Raw genomic sequence first — 21,482 nt, 5'->3', positions numbered from 1 at the left:
CTCACACACATAAAATAAAAAAAATAGCATATATAATTAATATAAAGACAATCAACATTTATTTAATAATTTGCAAAGAACTATCCTTAGTGTTGTGGACAAATTAGTTTAAGATCCTTTACTTTTCCATAATAGTCCTGTTAGGACACTAAAGAAAATTTCAATACACTCTTATAAAGAATACTGAGACTCCCCAGCCTAGAGGGGCTGTGCAACCTATGCAGCCACTGAGAGCCCAGTGAGCTTCCTAGACATTAGCCTTTATCCTCCCTTTCTTCCAGCTCTCACCCCAAGCCTAGCTGTAGTTAACCAGATCCTAGCCTCCCCTCTACCTTCTCCCATTTCACACAAATAGGTGGGGACTCTCTCAGACCCACTTTACCTACCATTTACCTTAACAGCCACTCAGTCCCACATCCCTCCAGGACTAGATGAAGTCCTACCTGAAAGAGTGGAGTGGCCCCAAGTCTGAACACCAGTCGCCACTCAACTAGTCCCTATCCTGACAAGTTGGAGTAACAGCAAACAAAGGTCCAAATACCCACTCAAAAAAAGATAAGATCAGGTATCCATACCAAGAAACATCACCAATAATATAATTCCAGATACCTAGGACCCATCACAAAAATACAAACAACGTGAATAAGTACAGGTGCACTTACCTACACACAGGCAATACACGCATGACCATCAATTAAAAATAATAAATGAAGAAACAAAAAATAATAAATGAAATATTTTAAAAAGAAGAAGAAGAAGAAGAAGAAGAAGAAGAAGAAGAAGAAGAAGAAGAAGAAGAAGAAGAAGAGGAAGAAAAAAACCACCTGATACCCTGAATCTGATAGAGAAAATGGGAAATATAACGTAACTTACAGGCACAAGAATGGACTTTTTAAAAACAAGATTCAGATAGTTTAGGTATTAAGACCAACAACTGACAAATGGGACCATATGAAAGCAAAAACCCTCTGTACAGTAGAAGACATTATCACTTGAGTGAAGAGGTGGCCTATACAACGGGAAAACAAAAAACTTTTCCAGCTATATATCTGACAGAGGGTTGCTAACTGGGATACGCAGGGAAATAAAGAAGAAAAAAAGATTTTTTTTTTTGTTTTAACCAACCCAATTTATAAAACAGGGCATGGATCTAAACAGAGAGGACTTGAAGGAAGCAATGCAAATGGCTGTGAAACAAAAAATGTTGAGCATCCTTAGCCATTAGGGAAATGCAAATTAAAACTATTTTGTGACTTTATCTTACCCAAGTCAAAATGACTAAGAGCAAAAAATTAATGAATAAATATCAGTATTACTTGTGTGGATGTGGAGAAAGAGCATTTATTCACTGCTGTTGAGAGTGAAAACTAGTGTAGCCAACAAGGAAATCAGTGTGGAGGTTCCTAAATAGGTAAAAATTAATTTACTGAAAGATCCCGCTATACCACTCTTTGGCACATACCCAGGTTACTCTATATCTTACTATAGAAATATTTGCTCTTTCATGTTCATTGCTGTTCATGGTGTTCTGTATCACAATAACTAGGAAATGGAAACAGCCTATATGTCTATTAACTGATGAGTGGACAAGAAAAATATGGTACATTAATATAATTGAATATTATTAGGGCAGTAAGAAAAATGAAATTCTGAAATTTTCAGGTAAATGGGTGATACTAGAAACAATCAACCTAAGTAAAGTATCTCCTACCCAGAAAGAAAAACATCTCATGTTTTCTCTCATAGGTGGGTGTTAGCCTTGACTCTTTAGATATGTGTTTAATTTTTTCTTTTTTTTGGTCTTTTTGAGACAGGGTTTCCCTGTAGCCCCAGCTGTCCTGGAACTCACTATGTAGACCACGCTGGCCTTGAACTCACAAAGATCTGCCTGCCTCTGCCTCCCAAGTGCTGGAATTAAAGGCATGCGCCACCACGCCTGGCTATGTGTTTAATTTTTAATATCCTTAGGGGATAGGAAGCTAGTCGAAGGCCTTGGATGGGGTGGGGGGGGATCTTTCAAGGGAAGAGAGAGAGATTACAATGATATAAAAGGAGAAAGGAATAATAATACAGGAAGAATTAAATGGGATGGGGATAAATCATAGGGTGCAAGGGGGAATATGGAGAAGGATAACTGACACTAAAAGCCTTTTGAAAAAAACCACATGGAAACCAACTACTGTAGAAACTGTCTACACACACACACACACACACACACACACACACACACATGCTTTAAAAAAGAGGTTAAATGGAGTTGCTCTCTAAAGGGGAGGACAGTACCCCAACTAGACACCTTATCCAAGTAAATAAAGACCCCACTACTAGGAATGGGCTATTCCTCTTTGAGTTGTTGACCAGATCTTATTGACAACATTGCAGACTATTACCATTGTTCTCTGTTGTCTTCCAGAGCTTGATGGCAAGATTCTGTTGCCTAAAACAACATATACTTCAGTCATAAAACATGGAGAATTCAAGTGGCTACTACCTGGAAGCTTCATCTTTACTGGCTAACTTTCATAGGGCTGGAAGGTGCTATGCAGGCTACCAGGAGAGAAAAATAATCATCAGTGTTAATCAGCTGCAATCCCTGTGAGCTACAAAAATGGCTGAGCTGGCTAGTAAGATGTGATCATTAGTGCAATAGTGCATGAATATTATGGGGGTAGCCAACCACCCTCTGCATGGATTTAAGGATCACTGCAGAAAATGGTACCTATACCTGGCACCATTATCAGGGCCAAGAAACTGTGGCTCGATAGGTAATGTACCCTAGGGGAGAAACTGCTACTAATATTCTACTAAATGCACGTAGAACTAAAATGACTCCTAATGTCTTATTGTTATACCTGCAGATTAGTGCACCTTGCAACCCTCACCAAAGAAGCTTCTTGCAGTAAAAGGCAGTTATCATAGAGAACCACAACTGGTCAACCGACAACCGACAGAGAATAAGGAACTATGGAATGTTCCACCCTAAATGGTACATCTATATCACATGCATCCCCTAAAGGCTCAGGGATCTCCACAGAAGGGGGCAGAAAGATTGTAAGAGTCAGAGGTTATCGGTGATACAAGGAAACGGTATTTTTCAGACAGCAGGGAAGTTGTATAAATGAACTCACAGCAATTGTGACCACATGCAGAAGACCCACTCAAGCTCAAGCCAGACAATCTCAGCATGGAGGGGTGAGGTGGGCATGAAGTCTCACACCTGACCAAACAGCTACTGGCATATGATTTGCTGGGAGAGAAAGAGTGAGGTTAGTTTAAGGGCATAGCCCCTGTCAGGTGGGCCATGCTCCATGACTGAGCACTTCCTTAAGAGTATTTGGGCAACATGACTGAACTTGATGTGGGTGAAGAACAAAAAGATGAGTGGGTAAGGAGGTCAGGGATGGATCTAGGTGGAATTGGGATAATGAGGACTATGATAAAAATATATTGTACAAAACTTTCAAAGAATTAATTACAAACAAAAATATATAAGTACAAAAAGAATCAATACAGAAATATAGTTTCATGCACAGAAATAGCCTAGGGAGTGCTTACTTAGGCAACATTGTCCAGTCTTTAAAATGAGACATTATTCTTTTTTTAAAAAATCTTCCTATTTATATGTAATATAAATACTTAGACTCTTATGACCTAAATAAAACAAGCACCCAATAAATAAATATAATATAAAGATAATATAAAGATAAAGATAATTATTTAAAATACCACTAGAATGCTTGTCTGTGAATGAAATTGTTGTTCCCCCAATTGGAAGTCTGTATTCTAATTCTTGCTCTGCTGTGCAGACTCACAAGGTTTGGAATCTCTCCAATTATATGGCCTTCAGAGCATGCTGTGATTGATAGATTAAATATAGAAGTTAGATACATAGATATACATATACATAGATATGCAGATATACAGAGATGAATAGCTAATTTAGACATATACTACAAGCTAGAAATAGACAATAATGCTGATCATGGGGATGGAGATATTGCTCAGTGGTTAAAAGCTCTTGATGCTCTTATGGAGGATCCAAGTTCAGTTCCCAGCACCCATATGGCGACTCACAATCATCCCTAACTCCAGTAAGAGGGGATCTGATGCCTTCTTCTGCTCTCCATGTGCACCAGGCACCAGGCACACATGTGTTATACATACGTGCATGCAGTCAAAACACTCATACACGTAAAATAAAAATAAATATTTTTTAAAGATAAATATTAGTCATAAGCGATGTAATCTTTGATTACAGATGTTAATAGTAGCTTATCACCATTTAATTTACTGGGCCTGACTGGAAAAAATGACTTTTTCTTCAAAAATGATAATAATCAAAAAATTACAATAATTCAAATGTAGATATTTGCTATATTATTGGTAGAAACAAAATGTATGTTAGTCTATGCCATCTTACAAGAAAGACTTTTTAAATGTTTGGAGCAATAACAACAGTATTTTAAAAGTATAATTTCTGCAGCTGGAGAGATGGCTCAGAGGTTAACAACAATGTTTTTGCAGAAGACCAGATTCGAATCCCAGCACCCACATGGAGGCTATGAACCATCCTTAACTCCAGTTCCAGGGGAATCCGAAGCCCTCTTCTGACCTCCATGGCATTGTACGACACGGGTGCACTTACCTACATGCAGGCAATACACGCACACACATAAAGTAAAAATAATAAAAAAAAATTTTAAAAAGATCATAATTTCTATGACGTTTTGTTTTCTTTCCTTTCTTTTTGCAATACTGGGGATTGAACACAGGGTCTTTCACATGCCAGGCAAGCACCTTATCACTGAACTATAGTCCCAAACATCCTTTGATTTTTATTTTGAAAGAGGATCTCACTGAGTTGTACAGGCTGGCCTTAAAAACTCTCTGTAGACCAGTTCTTAAACTCCTAATTCTCAGTCCCAGCCTCCTGAGTATCTAGGATTACAAGCCAGAGCTATCAGGCCCAGCTTCTTTTACAGTTTGAAATCAGTCACTAATGCAAATTTAAAATTCCTATATGAACATGCCACTTCTGTGTCCATCACAAATTGAGGCCAGACTGTCATTACTTTTTGCCCATGTGACTGCTCTGTTTTATCGAGTTAAGTTTCTTATAGTAACTTCCCTTAAATTTGTAGCACTTCACAGTACAGTGTTATTGGTCCAAAAAGTCATTTCTGGTTAAACAACCATGTTAATTTTTGCTCATTCATCTTGGCTTCCTTCTCTTATCATGTTTTTGATCTGTATATAGCTACTGTGAAGAATTAGTAGGAAAGATCAGCACAGAAGCAGAGAGAGCAGTTGGATGGTATTAGGCAATTCTATTGGTGTGGATCCTCATGAAGGAAAATGGAATGGACAGGGAGGAAATATTTTTGTGGGAGACTTGTTGATCTGTAGGATATGGAGAATTAGGGAAAAATAAAAATCAAGACTTTCTAAAGGTATGACTTTCCTATGTATTTCTGTGAAATAAACATGTACAAATACGTGTCACCATTCAAGGGATGAGAGTCATGCCCTCACAAACAAGCCTCAGTTTCTAAGACATCCAAGTAAGGAAGGAGCTTTTAGTGTCTAGGCTCTGGAATCAAGATGCGTAAGTTTTTAATTAGGGCCTTTTCAATTACCCTCCAAGTTCTCTAATAAACTGTTTATTCTCACTTAATCCATAAAATATGAATAATGATAACATCTCCCTCTGTATTTATATTCAGATTTAATCAGATAATATGGATAGCACACTCAGAACAGCCTTGGTGCAAAGTAAACACTCCGTAAACACTTACTGCTAGATGCTGTGACGTGGATTATTGAGAGGATTAAATGAGAAAATGTGTGTGGCATCCAAAAAAAATGCACTTAGGACTTGAAGAAAACCTCTCAAAGAGAAAGAGAAGTCTCTGTTTTAGAAACTCCCTCACAGGTGTGTTTGTGTATTAAAATGAAGCCTTCTTATGGCTCCATTGGGAATAAATACAAAAGATAGCTTAACTCTCTTGCAAAAAAAGAGGACCACTTAAAGAAAGCGGGGGAATGTTGAAGAAATGGGGCGTTCCAGAGCAAGGCAAGAGACTGCGGCCCAAGCAGAAGAGCTGACTAGTGGAAATTCCATCATTGTCTCCAAACACCAGGAAATCTGCTGCTTGATACTTGAGTTGGTGTTGTTAGGCATTAGCACCCAGGGCTGTCTGGCAGGACAATATGGAAACGATGGAGAGAAAGCACACACAGGAAAAGTGATACAGAGAATTCTGCACAGAAAATGTTAAACACATCTTCAAGTGACTGGCACAGAGGAAGTAGTCAATAAATATTCACCTCCTTTTCAGACTTGAGGTGCAAGGTAACATCCTGACGATGATGAGGAAGCAAATTGGTGAAGAGTTCAATAATTAGAAGCACAAAAGTATCAGAATAAAGATGAGCATACAATAGCACGTAGTGCAAAGCAGAGGTACTGAAGAGTTCAGAGAAGCCATGGATCCACTGAGGAAAGCTCTGGATTATTTGAGAAACTCCTCTAGATTAGAAGGAATACTGAATTTAAATATTATCGTGTACATTAGATTTTCAATCCATATTTATTTAAAACAGTTTAAAGAATGCATTAGGGTAGGAAGCATGTTCTAAAAGAGGAGACAGAGGAAGAAAAACTAACATATTTTTCATGTCTATTGGAATGCTATGCTGTGTCTGAATTTGATGGAGTGCCATACTGTGTCTGGGCTTGCCATACTGTCTGGACAATATGATGTCATTCTAGTTTCTTAAGCAAGGAAATGACATGTTTTAGGAAAAGAAAATGACATGTTTCTTGTTATTCTAGTTTCTTGAGCAGGGAAATGACATGTTTTGGAAAAGATGACCTACAAGGAGTTAACAGGCTAAATCATAGATTGAAGAGGAAAAAAATTGGAAAGAAAAAGATTAAGGAAGGAGCTGGAAGCAATGGTTCTGGCTGAGGTAACAAAAATCTGGACTTGGTCATTGGCAGTGGGAATGGAAGAAATGAGTGGTTCTGGATGATGCTGTAATAAAATCACAAGCTGAGGAAAACAGGGCTGGCACGAAGTTGATGGCAATATATGAAATAAATACAAAAGTGCAGCACAGTTGGTAACAGAAACAAATGCAAGTAATTTATCTGTAGCACCTTATTTTTGCCCTGAATGTGACTCGTAGTTCTGTTTGGCCATCACGTGCTGCCACGTGTCTTCGTGTTACTGGCATATGGAACTGCTGTTGCACTGCACCTGAGAACTTGCTCAGTGAGCTCCAGCTGTTTCCTAGTCTAGGCTCACTGATGACTGACTTACGGTGGATGCATTCCTCTTGCCTTGAGAAAAGGTTTTAAATGAGTCAGAATTTCTTTTAGCTGTCAATGAAGCAAACCCTTTGGCTTCCTAAGGATTCTGCTTCTTTGGAGGAGCAGCACAGAGAACCTTTGCCACTTCATGTCCATTTCTTGTCTACGAATGAAGACAAACTAGCTGTATGATCTGAGTGCTATCTCAGCCTCTGCTGTGGACTAATGTTCCATCCCCCTAAATTAATGTATTAAATCCTAATCCTCAGATGACTCCATTTAGAGGTATGATATTAGGGAGGTAACTTGGTCTAGATGAGGTTATGAGGTAAGGTTCTTACAATGACATTAATGGCCTCATTAAAGAAGGATCAGAGAGCTGGAGCTCCCTGCTATTAGGTATACAGTTGAATGGCAGCCATCCCTAAGGGTGGACCTGGTGAGAAACCTCACCAGAACCCAATCATACTCTTACCTTGATCTTGGACTTCTAGCCTTCAGAACTGGAGGAGAAAATGAATTTCTATAGTTTAGGCTGTGCAAGGTATAGTGTTTTTTATGGCAGAAGAAGTTGACTAATGCAGTCCCTCAACAGTTAAGAGTGGGGTTAGCATTCCTAAATATCCAGAAATAAGCTTCTGAGGCAATTTCTAAAAGACGATTTCTGTAATCCTTATTATGTGACTCTCTTTACTGTGCTTTAAGCTGTGGCCTATGATAAGGCTACATTTATAAAACTTTCAGATTCTTCTTGGCCTGAGGATGTAGCTCAGTAGTACAAAACTAATTTAGTATTTGTGAAATCCTGGGTTTGAGTGCCAACACTGAAACAACAAGAAAGAAAGAAAAATAAAGGAAAAGACAAAGAGAAAGAAAGAAAGAAAGAAAGAAAGAAAGAAAGAAAGAAAGAAAGAAAGAAAGAGAAAGGCAAAGAAATCTTCTAGAAAAATTTAAAGCTTTCTAATACCTACATTTTTAAAAGTTAAAAGAAATCAATAAAATTTAATATGAGTTCATATGCCTATAAGGAGTTCTAGAAAGGGGAATTACATGAAACAGATGCTACTACAGGGTCAAGATAAAAAATGGGGGGATGCTTAGCTGAGGAGAAGGAGGGAAAGGGAGAGTTACACTGAGGGAGAAGGAGGGAAAGGGATAAGTAACACCTAGAATGTTTGGAAAAAGCCATAGGGAACCTATTATAAGCTCACACATACACACACAGAGTTTTATAAGCTTACACACGCACACACACACACACACACACACACACACACAGAGTTTCAATGGAGTTACCTCATACACACAGTAGGATAATGCACTCCTCAGGAACTATACACTATCCAATCAAAATCCCAGTGTCAAGCAAGAGATACATCCTTTTGAACTGTTGGTCAGGAGGGTTCAAAAGACCTCCCCCAAAATATAAGCTATTGAAATTGCTCTTGTTGCCTGCCAAAGGTAAAAGTGAAACCTTGTTGCTGAAGACATCACACACTTCAGTCACCAGATTTGCAGAAACAAAGTTGGTATTGACCTGGAAGTCTCCTATTCGAGGGCTAGCTCTCATAGTGATATTTCTGTCTTAGGGATAACCAACAGCTATCTAAATGAGAATGACTCACTGAACAGAAGGAAACTCATGCCTGGTGCTACAAGCCTATCCAAGAACCCGTGGCTGGAAAGGTCACAGACCCAGAGGAATGTCCTTCCTACTAATGCCATATTACTAAAGCAATATAGTTTCCAAGTATCTTATAAATATGCATCTTTATAACTGTAGATAAATACAACTCTTACACCTTATCAAATAATCACTGAAGAGGGGGCAGAAAGATTGTAGGAGCCACAGGACCAGGAGGACTGTTTCAAGACAGTGTCTCCTGGACAGGGCAGGAATGTTGCATCCATAAATTCTCAGTAATATGGTAACCTGCCCAAGACTTGCAAAGACCACATCAGTCGATATCCAAAAATATTGAAGAGAAATTTCACAAGACCCCATTCCTAGATAAAGAATTATAGGCAGTCAACAGCTGCTGACAGAGGGAGAAGAAATTTTTTCAAGGACATGATCCCAGTCCTCAGTGGTCAGTCCTAGACAATGCAAATAAGGCAACACTAATTGGACTCAGTAAAGCATGTGTGTGTGTGTGTGTGTGTGTGTGTGTGTGTGTGTGTGTGTACTATATATGTGTATATATATCATATACAAACACAATTATAGAAGACATCATAAGTTCACTAAGTCTAATTAGGAGGACAGGGGACTAGTTGTATGAAATCCTCAAATAAATAAGTTTAAGAATTTATTTTAGTGAACTCAACATAGTAAAATGCTACCCTAACGACATGCTATCAATGTGATAATTATGTTTTTTTCACATTTTATTTTTCTAAGTTTTCAAAAGTCAGTGTATATTTTATACTTACATCACATCTCAGTTTGTGCACATCACACTTAGAGTGCCCAGTGGGCACATGTGGCCAGAAGCCATTGCAGAGAATAGTATAGTTCTAAATATTTTACTTTTAGTTTATTTTTGTTTTGTTTTGTTTTTGGTCTTTTTGAGACGGGGTCCCCCTGTAGCCCCAGCTGACCTGGAACTCACTATGTAGAGCAGGCTGGCGATGAACTCACAGAGATCGGCCTGCCTCTGCCTCCCGAGTGCTGGGATTAAAGGCGTGCACCACCAGGCACGGCTTACTTTTACTTTTTAAGAAAGAAAGATATAGATACAGTTCATAGTTGAAGGTTTTCACTTAAATCTAAAGTCTTTTCACTCTTTAACATTTTGAAATTTTCTTTTGATTCTGACTGTGTGCATTTTTATTGATAATAAACTCTAAATTATAGTACGAAAGTGTGATTCTCCTAATGGTTTGAATGTGTCTCCCTAAGATTCATATGTTGGTATCTGAGACCTAGTGTACAAGTACTAAGAGATGGGACCATTAGGAAATGATTAGCTCTGCCTGAACAAACGGGATTAGACATATGGACAGCTAGGGGGACTGTAGGTAGAAAGTTTTACACTTCTGCTTTCTGAGGATGCTGAAACAAGGCCCTCACTCTATACCAAATTCAAGTGACTTGATCTTGTGTTTGGCCTCCAACTCTGAGAAATAAATTCCTACTCTTTATAAATTTTCCCATCTCATGTATTGCTACAGTATTACCAGCAGACACAGACAGTTCTCTGCCCAGATTTTTTCTTCAGAACTAATATAGCAATGTTCTGGGCTCTGAATGTGGGACACTGACAGCTGAGCTGTCACCTTGTGTTGTACTGTTCTAGGCTATGTGGAAACACCTCACCTAGGACCATGCCTCTTTGGGGTGACATGTAGCCAAGTCAATAATGGCTGATGGGAATCACAAGTCTGTTTCCTTCCCTCCATTTTGGATAACTCAGAAGAGACATCCCAATCTCTGATGTTCGCATAGGGCTGGCTGCAGCCTCCTTTGTGATTGTATTACAATCCATTATTTTCCTCTGCCCATCCTGTCTCCTTCAGTTTTCTACAGAGAACTGAGCAACTTTTCGCCTTTGCTCAGCAAACAAACAAAAGCAAACCCTGCTTGCATCTCTCTATCTAAGGGTCTGTGTACCATGAACCCTGCTTGAGGGAATATAAGTCTCTCTCTTCTGTGGCAAATGAGCAGTGTTTAGAGTCTAGGGGAAGAAGGAACTAGATTTCCATTCATTTCTATGTCTTGTAAGTCTAGTTCTCCACATATGGATATGGCCAGAACTCCCTCTGACCCCATTCTTCATGGGCCATTACTTGTATTGTTTTTCTTTCTATATCATAACTTATCCAAATACCAAAGTAACAGTGGAGGAAATGGTGTGTTCAGAGCATTCAGTAACACTACTGAGCTCAAGTGTGAGATGATTATCCCCAGACTATGAGGTCATTAGCTGAGTGGTGTGATTGTTAACCAGTCTTATCAACCTAACAGGATTTGGAGTCACCCAAGAAGACATAACTCTGAGTGTGGGTTTTTCCAGAGATTTAATTAAAGATGGAAAATCTCCATGAATGTAGGTCGCACCAGCCCATGGGCTAGGGTCCAGATGGAATCAGAGGAAAAAGGAAAAATAAGCTGAGCACCAGCATTCCTCTCTCCCTGCTTCCCAACTAGGGACACAGTGTGGCTACCTACTTTGCTCTCTAGCTACCACGCCTTCTTGCCTTGGTGGACTGTATCCCCTCTTGATCCATTAGATGAAATAAATCTTTCCTTTTTCAAGTTGCTTTTTTGTCAGATGTTTATTCACAGCAATAAGAAAAGTAACAAATGGAAACTACATGGAAGGCAGTACATTCAATGACAACAGTACTGACTCCTGTCCCTCTTCTTAAATCCCTGGGGACCAGGTGCTGGGGTGGAAACGCAGAACAGTTCTGAAGTTTGCAGTAGATATACTAGTTAACATTAGTACACCTTCTCATGTGGCCCTGATGATATACTTCTTCCCCAGAAAAGTCCACATTTCCAGACACTAAAGTTAGATCCCCCACTGTTTTGTCTGTATTTCCAGAATATTTTATTCACCTCTAGGCTCCTAGAAGCCTTAGGTTTGTAGGTAGCTCTTTAAAGATTTATGGAGATGAGGAGTGGAGAGATCAAGATCTCCTTTGTCTTACAGTTCATGTTTGTCTCCCACACAAAGTTCTTCCCATAGTAGTGGCTGTCCCAGCGACAGACACCAAAATCAGTGCCCAGCAGACTGTGTAGGCCATGGGGACCATGATCTCTTGCTTTTCTTCTGCCTACTGCATCTCCATCCTTCATAAATCCCTCCTCTGCAATGCTTCTACCAGAGTGAGTTGGAGGAGGAGAGAACTTGAAAGGAAGAGCTTACTGCATCAGTTTGTGCCAAAAGGAGGTAAAATCCAACCCTCGGGTGCCTGATGGTCCAGATGGCCCAAGAGGTTTTACAGAGCTCTGAGGCACCCATTACAACACCTTGTCTACATCACTGTAGTGTTGCCTGTAAAACTAACATGCTGCCAAGACAGCCACCACAAGTGAGGTAAATCACTTGCTGAAAACCATCCCACAGTTTTGGCACATGAGCTTCACAATGATTTTTCTGCATTTCTAACATTTTTAGAATTCAACCAAATGATCATTTTCATAACTAAATAATATTCTGGTTCAATTATGCATTGTAAAGGTTCTAGTTGCTAGAATAACAGCAGAACACAGTATTTGTTGATCAGATTATATACTTGCTGAAATTTCACTAATTAAAATATCATAGGAAGTAGACATTGAGTTCAAATAATTCTCATTTTACTAATCCATAGAAGAGATACTTCCAAGAAATAGCTGATAACCTTCCTTCAGTTCTCAGGGAAAAATACCTGAATAGGTGCAGTAAAGTCTCCTGTTACTAATGCTCTACGTTATAATCTAAAACCTTACAATTCATGTTGAAAGACGCCCTGATGCAGTAGCACAGGGATTAAATGACCATTGTGAGCTAACAATGGCTCATATCTGATTGCCTCACAGAAATAAACTTGACCCCTCACTAGCCACACCTGGAAATGTTCCCTTTATTGTTGGCTAAACTGGAGCTATGGGGTTGGGAGGAAGGTAAGAACAGAGCTCCTGTCTGGTCTCTGGTCTCTGTGTCTCCATTTATTCAGCCAGGAATATTTATTAAATACAGATTTTATGCCAAGCATTGTTCCTTAAACCATGAGTATATGAGTAAAACAAACACCTACCTAATGGATCTCTGTAGGGAAAGAGGACAAAGCAACAAAAATAAGTGAAAACCTCATAGAATATTGGAAAGGGATAAGTTCTATGGGGAATGGAAAGGGTAAGGAAACAGAAGTTCAAAGGGTCAGTTTTAATTGTGCTAGTGATTTAACCTAGGGCCTTGAACATATGAGGAAAATACAGTTCTACTAAGCTACATTCCAAGCTCCTAAGAGGAACTAATTTTATTTATTTATTTATTTACTATTATTTCATCATCATCATCAATTTTTAATATAGTTATGTTACAGAAGTTCAGTCTGGCCTGGGAATTCATAGGTAGTGGCCTAAAAAGAAAAAGTCTTCTGCATCTGCCTCCTCAGTGCTAAGTCTTCTGAAGTAGACCACCACCAAGAGGGACCAATTTTAAATTGGTAATTAGGCATCATTAAGAAGGGGACATTTGAATAAGCACTTAAACTCATTTGCTGTTTTCTTATCCATGAAATTACATTTCCATTTTTCTCTTCCTCCTTCCTGAAGATTGACAGTCATAGAAGAATTATTTACATGTAGATTAATTAAGTACTAATTAATCAAATTAATCAATCATTTAATTAATTATTTACATGTAGACAATAAGAGGCCTGTCCTCACTCCAGGTCACAGTGGGAGATATGTGTATGATGTGATTTAAAATATGCTATATATAACAAGAGATGTCTCCTTTTCTCCCAGTTCCTTAACTGTTTTAAAACCTACTTCCTGAAGTAGCTATGGAATCTCTTATCAGCCAGTCTTGTTGTCAAAGTTCATCACATTAAGAGAGCTATTACTTTAGATTAAATCATGACATTTTAATGATGCCCTTTTGAAACTCAGACATACCGTGTGAACAATTCTCAAGAAAAAAAAAAAAAAAAACACACACAATTTCATGAAAAAAAAAAGTGTGTGCTTGAGGCCTGGGCTGGCAGGTTAGGAGACCTGTAAAGGACCTCAGGGTTGCATTGCTCATCCATGGGTCAAATCAGAGGACAGAAGGAAGGAGCAAATGATCAAAGAACAGGTAAGCACTGTGACTATTACAGCCTGAACGAGAATGAAGAAATGTTTTTCACTTCTACAACGTTTCTCATAGAATTTTCTTAATCAGCTGACCTACTACTGATCTAAACATTTCATTTTCTCACTAGGGAATTACTTTCCAACTTCTGGTGGAATAATAAACCAAGCATGAATATACGGTGAGAATAAACTAGTCTGTTTCATCAGAATTTATTTTTATTTTTTATGTATATGAATGTATTTGCCTGCATGTATCTAAGTGCATCTGTGTCATGTAGAGCCTGTGGAGGTCAGACGAGGGTGTGTGATTCCCTGGAACTAGAGTTAAAAGTGTTGTTAGCTGCCATGTGGGTGATGGGATTCAAACCCTGGTCTTCTGCAAGAACAGCCAGTGCTCTTAACCACTGAGCCATCTCTCTAGTCCCTCATCAGCAATTTGATCACTAAAACTGTTTAAAATTGTTACGTATGGTGAGTTTTTGAAAAAGCCTATCAGTGCTTGGTGGGATTTATTATTGTTTGTAATTACACTACCAACAATAAATGTTCATTCTTACCTGTTTCTGGGATAACCCCACTGTGTACTCCAGCTCTGTCCTCAGGTAAACATGTCCTTAGTTTCAATGACTAACATTCCTACATAAATATTTCTTTTTTCCACTCTGTCAAAATGAATCACATCATATGTACTAAGCAATAGATTTTAGATGCTGTTCCTACTATCAGATTTATATATCATTTATTTTTCATATGTTCCATAGTTTCTCTAATTTCTTCTGAATGGGCTTTTAAATAATTTTCTTCTCTGGATTTGTAAACTGAGTTTCAATAAGTTTTTCTCTATTTATATACATATGTATTTGAAATTTATATATATGTAGTTCATATATATATATATATATGTGAGTGTATGTAGCTTGTGTGCCAGCAGAGGCCAGAAGAGGATATTGGATCCCCTGGAACTGGAGTTACAGACCATTTTTAGCCATCATGAAGGTGTTGGGAACTGAACCTAGGGCCCCTTCAAGAGCATTCAGTGCTCTTAACCCCTGAGCCATTTCTCCAGTCCCCTTCTATTTGAATGTTTATGCGCTTAGTCAATGTTACCTTTAAAAGAATTTTCTAAAATTAAAATTACTATGTCAGATGATGTAAATGGCTTGATATTTATTCCTTAATTGTGCTCCAAAAAGTTGTCTTTCTTCTGCCATTACCTGATTATGATTACCATTTCTGGTGTAGCCTTGCGTCAAAGCCGACTACCTATCTTTTAATCTCTGCTTGCTCACCAATGAAAAATTATCCTCTCTGAGAATGTGTGTCCTTTATATTTTTATTTATTTCTGTGTGTGTTTGTGTGTGTGTGCATGCGTACGAGGAAGCCAGACGTCAATGTCACTGTCCACCTTATGTAATCAGTTTCTAACTGATCCCAGCACTTTCTGACCAGCTAGACTGGCCAGTGAGGTCCCTGCTTTGGTCTGTTTCTGCTGTTCTTTCTCTCCTCCCCCAGCTGGGGTGCAGATGGATAACCAGACCTGGCTTCTTTGTGTGGATGCCGGAGATTCAAACTCAGGTCTTCATGTTTGCACAATACTTTACCCACTGAAATACCTCCCCAGACTCCCTTATTTCATTTATTTTAAAGTTTTTTATATTCTAGACACCATCTTGCTATGTGGTCCATAGTCTATGTTTTTAAAGTGTGTGAATGTGTGGGTTGACCTGAATGAACTGAGAATTTTTGTCTTTTATTTATTTTTCTACTATGCTATGGGGAAAATATTCAAAAAATGGAGGAAAAGGAAATCAGCTAAAATATTTACCTACTTTCTGAGGCTAGACATGGAACTGACATGCACCCTTTTGTTGTTGGTGGTGGTGGTCAGTTGTTTTTTTTTTTTGTATTTTGAGAAAGGGTCTTACTATGTAGCCTGGGTTAACCTAGAACTTATTATGTAGACCAGATTAGCCTCAAACTCACAAAGATCTGCTTGCCTCTGCCTCTCAAATGTTGAGATTAAAGGCATGCACCAGTACATCCATCTATTACATAGTTTTTTTGAATTTTTGAAATTAATTGAAAAATTATAGGACTACCCTTGTGTTTCTGCTGATTACACACTCCCCTCTAATCCATGCTCTCAGTACCATCTGGAGATGGCATGACCAGAACTGGCATAAACACCTCCAATTCTTATTTGTTCCTCCCAGGCAAGATCTCTTGATTGCCTTCTCTGGGGGAGGAAGGCATGTACCTTCCTGCCTCTGCCTACCGTTCCTGACTTCCATTTGCTTTTCAACTTTTATTAGATATACATTTATTTTCACACTCAATGATTGTTAACATCTATACTGTATGGAAATCTTGTAATTCACCCTGTGAATTTTAAAAACCAATTCAGACAAACCAGTTTGATTGATTATGAAGACCTTGGGCTTTGAATCTAAATTAAGTAGTTTACTGGGATTGTACTTTTTTCAGTCTGTGGTTTCAAATCTCAAACTGCTATTGGAGAACATTATCGTTCTACTCTTATACTCCCCAAGGTAACTCCAAACATATCATGGCAATCTTGGTTACAATGGTAAAAAAGTGTATTACAATCTTAGAAAAAATGATTTACTTGAAAGAGTATTTCTAACTTCAAAAGTGACTGGAGGTAGGAGCTTAGAAAATGTTAGCATCAAGCTTCTTCATTTGATCTCTTGAATGATAGTAACAGTAATTTATAGCCTCAATTTGAAGAAATGTATTGCTAAGCTCCTTTGTACAAAAAGAGGAGGCTTGGAATATAAACCTTCTGAATTATCTTGTTATCTAAAAATATTTTTGTTCTACCCTCATCTTTGATGATATATTGGTTAAGCAGTGTTTTAGTTTAACATTTTCTTTCAGAACTTAAAAAAATCTTACAAAAACTGTATTGAGAATTTCATACATGCATATAAGATGTTTTGATCAAATCCACGCCTACTCCATCCCTTCAAACATCTCCCATAGCTCCCCATCACTCTAACATTCCCCATTCTGAAGAGATAGCCCTAAAAATCTTTGAAGGATTAGATACATGCTCCCAAATACTTTTGACATTTTTGGCCTTTAGAACAGAGTATGTTGCTAACGATCCTAAAGACATTTTGACTTTTAACCAAGAAACTGGCTACTTTTCTTCGGTTTTTTTTTTTTTTTTTTTTTTTTGGTCTTTTGAGACAGGGTCTCCCTGCAGCCCCAGCTGTCCTAGAACTCACTATGTAGATGAGGCTGGCTTTGACCTGCTTTGGGGTCTTTTTACCTTAACTGCCTAGCCAATTTCTACCTCTTATTCTTATCACACCATCCTCTGAAGGGGTTACTCAAATTGCCAATAGGGAATAGGGACGCAGACCACTCTGGCTTCTTCTATGCTGAACAGGGACTCAGGGTGAGGCAATTGGAGTACCCCTTCAGTGGGTCTATCTAAAAGGTGAGGCAATTGCATAACTCTTATCTCTAAGGGAAAGGGAAAGTCCTTGAATCATGAATAGGAGATGTGAAGGAGAAGTAAAGGCAAGAGTAATTAGCATTACAAGTTCTTAAGACATTGTACAACTGTTTTGGAGAACTTAATAAGCAATGACTAGTTTGATTCTTGATTTTGTAATAGAGGACTTGATTTTATCTCACAATTTTTTGTTTAATTAATTCTGGAATTTTATAATTATGTGCCTCCATTTGAGTCTTTTTAGCTATTTTCTGTTGGACTTTTGAACTTTTTGTGAACCATGAAGATGCATTTTCTTCTTTGGTTTGGGGAAATTTCCTTGCATTTTTTCTGTAGTAATCTTCCCCTCTCTTTCATTTTGGCTTTCAGTCCCTGAACTTTCAGAGTTTATATTCTATGCCTTTTATCTTTCTTATCATTCTTTCCATCTTTGATTTTCTGTCTGGGAGACTGGCTCAACTGTATTCCCCAAACATATATTGACCTAACAAAAATTAGCGATCATATTCTCCACATGTTTAAAGCACATTAATCAGGTTTCTCCAGAAAAAAACAACCTATAAAATGAATGGATAGATCATGATAAAGATAAGTGATTGATGAGTAAGTGGAAAAAACACATCCAAATAGATGGTGATAGATGACAGATGATAGATAGATAGATAGATAGATAGATAGATAGACAGATAGATGATAGATAGATGATAGAGATAGATGATAAATGACATAGATGATAGATAGATATATAGATAGATAGATAGATAGATAGACAGATAGATGATAGATGATAGATAGATGGTATAGATGATAAATGACAGATAATAGATAGATTGATAGATAGAAAGATAGATGATAGATAGATGATAGATAGATGATAGAGATAGATGACAAATGACATAGATGATAGATCGATAGATAGATCGATCGATCGATAGAGCGATAGGTAGATAGATAGATACATAGATAGATAGATAGATAGATAGATAGATAGATAGATAGATGGATGGATGAAACGATAGGTAGATAGATGGTAGATAATAGGTAGGTAGATAAATATAGATAAATAGGTATATGCAAGAAAGATAGGAAGACAGAAAGCCAGATAGCAAGAAGTATGTGAGAATTGACTTGGTCATTGATAGAGGCTAAAAGCAGAGAATGGCCACTGGCATAACAAGGTAAGTCCAGAGATCCAAGAATCAAGATTTTATGGCAAGAGAAAATAAGAATTCTAGCTTAAGAAGAAAGAAATAATTTTTTCCATTTTTTTGACTCTTAGACATTCAAGAGATGAAAAGATTCCCACTGACATTTTGTCGTTGTTATTGTTAACTCCACTGATTCAGTTGCTAACTTTTCTGGAAGAGTCTTCATAGATATACCCAGAAATTATGCTTCACCAGCTACTGAGACATCCCTTAAAACAGTCACATTGATACACAAAATCCATTATGAAGACGTTTTAAAATGCTAGGTTTTCCATAACCTGGTATACTAATAATAGCAATACCTGATGAATATAGTTGAGGAAATTTAACAAGTTTAAAAAAAACTCAGTCTCCTCAGTCTCTTTTCAACTCTTACCAATGAAGCTTCCTTATACGAAAGAGTACAATAAGAATACAATACACACAGAAGGCCACAATTGGACAAGTTTTAAAGAATAAGAGCCTCCGACGTTTGAATCCTGAATAGAACTCTTATATTGAACTTCATCTACCCATGGCTCAGGGACCATTGCAGAAGAGGGGGCAGTGACATCGAGCACAGGACCCATGCCAACTCAATTAAACAAGGGCTCAGAAGGGAGGAGAGAAATGGGTGGCAGGTGGCCCTAAACTTAGAACTATTTGCTACTGGGAGAGGGAGAGTACGTTACATAACTTTGGAAAGCTATTAAAATTTTCTGTGCATCCATGTTCTCACCTGTAAAATGAGGAAAATAATAGCATAAATTTCTAAGGATGAAGTGAATTGTAATTGTCAAGTAGTTAGAAAAATATCAAACAGTAAAAGTTCTCAATAAACATTAAATATTAGCACAGATATTACATAATATAGCAATGCAAGTGAGATTGTATAAGTTAAAGTGTTTAAAATATAAATTTATACTATTTGATGAATCTTCCTATTGATTAACGACTTCTAAGGAGATGTAATATTTGCACTTTCAAACATCCTTGAAGACAGATAAGGTGGTGCACACATGTAATCACAGCTCGTTAGGAAGAAGCAGGGGATCATGAGTTTGAGCCTATTTTAGTCTACATGGTGAATTCCAGTCCAACTTTGGCTGTATAGTAAGACCTTTTCTCAAAAAACAAAAGTAAAAAGAAAAAAACAAACTCCACAAATTTCATTGAAACATTGACTTACCTTCTGAGTCTTTGTCTTTCTCATGAAAGGACACAGACTGTTTATTTCCTTCCTGTTTCAAATTTGATAAATAACTCTTTTTACTTCCACGGGAATTTGTTCTACTTATGCCAGGATAATGAACCACTGACATTTAATTATGACATTTATGAAGGTAGTAGGTACCAATTATAAACTGGATGGCATGTTGCTTCATATTCTGCTTATATAAAAATTGTGACTTTAGAAATTAGATCAGATTCAAAAAGTAGTTTAAGCAACATTCTTTCTTATCGATCCTATATCACAATATTTCTTCCAGAGATATAACGAGGTGGCAGGTACTATGAGCTCTCCTGATATCAGGACTCACTCCAGTGTGAATCTGAGAAATCCCTTTGGTGATAAATAACATGGTAAATTCCTTAAATTAATCATGTATCTGAAGACAGACCTTTAATCCCCAGAAAAATATATAAATATTTCTGGTTACTAGACTCCAATTCTAACAAAATTATCCATCCTAATACTGCTGACGTGTTCAATGTACAGTGGGAGTGCATACTTTTATGACATACATAGTAACGATGTATGATTGAGGGTTGGGTACCATTTAGTTCTAATATTTGAACACTATGCTCTTAACGTATATCCCAGTAGCAAAACTGTGACATTGTTTAATTTTAATAAATTTATTACTTTAGCAGCAGCTTTAGGAAGCATCACAAAAAGAATTGTACTATTTTAAAATTACACTGTTAGAATCTTGGGCAAGTTTTCTCATTTTCTCTGGACTCTGTTTTCTAATCAATAAAATGACTTTGGCCATGAGTTAAATAAAATTATATATTAAAGCACTGTGTTTACAATAGGGAAGAAGAAATGTTAATTAAATTTGAAGATCCAAATCATCAAGCTTGGAGCTCTTAGGTAATTTTTTGTTTGTTTGTTTGTTTGTTTTTGTTTGTTTTCCCCTCCTGTACAGGGAATCAAACTTAAAGACTTGAATATATTAGCCAAACATGCTACCACTGAGCTATACACCCCTACAGATTTTAGGTTTTTAAGAAGCAAATTCTCAATTTAAAAAGAACACAATATGGGACTAAGAGAGATGGTTCTGTGGTAAAAAGCCCTGGCTACTCTTGCAGAGGAACTAGGTTCAGTTCCCAGCACCCACATGATGACTAACAACAGTCAGTTACTCCAGTTCCAGGAGATCTGACACCCTCTTCTGGCCTCCACAGGCATTGCATGTACAAGTACACTCAATATATGAAGGCAAAGTACTCATACACAAAAAATAAAAAGAAATAAAAAATTAAAAGAGTATACAATAAAGGTTTCTACTGTTTCCCAGTTCCAGGAGATCTGACACCCTCTTCTGGCCTCCACAGGCATTGCATGTACAAGTACACTCAATATATGAAGGCAAAGTACTCATACACAAAAAATAAAAAGAAATAAAAAATTAAAAGAGTATACAATAAAGGTTTCTACTGTTTCCACTTGTGACAGTATGCTTATTTATGAC

This window comes from Nannospalax galili, unplaced genomic scaffold (genome assembly GCF_000622305.1).
Source record: "Nannospalax galili isolate Female #2095 unplaced genomic scaffold, S.galili_v1.0 scaffold540, whole genome shotgun sequence".
Classification (NCBI taxonomy): Eukaryota; Metazoa; Chordata; class Mammalia; order Rodentia; family Spalacidae; genus Nannospalax; species Nannospalax galili.
Note: the sequence above shows the minus strand (reverse complement) of the source record.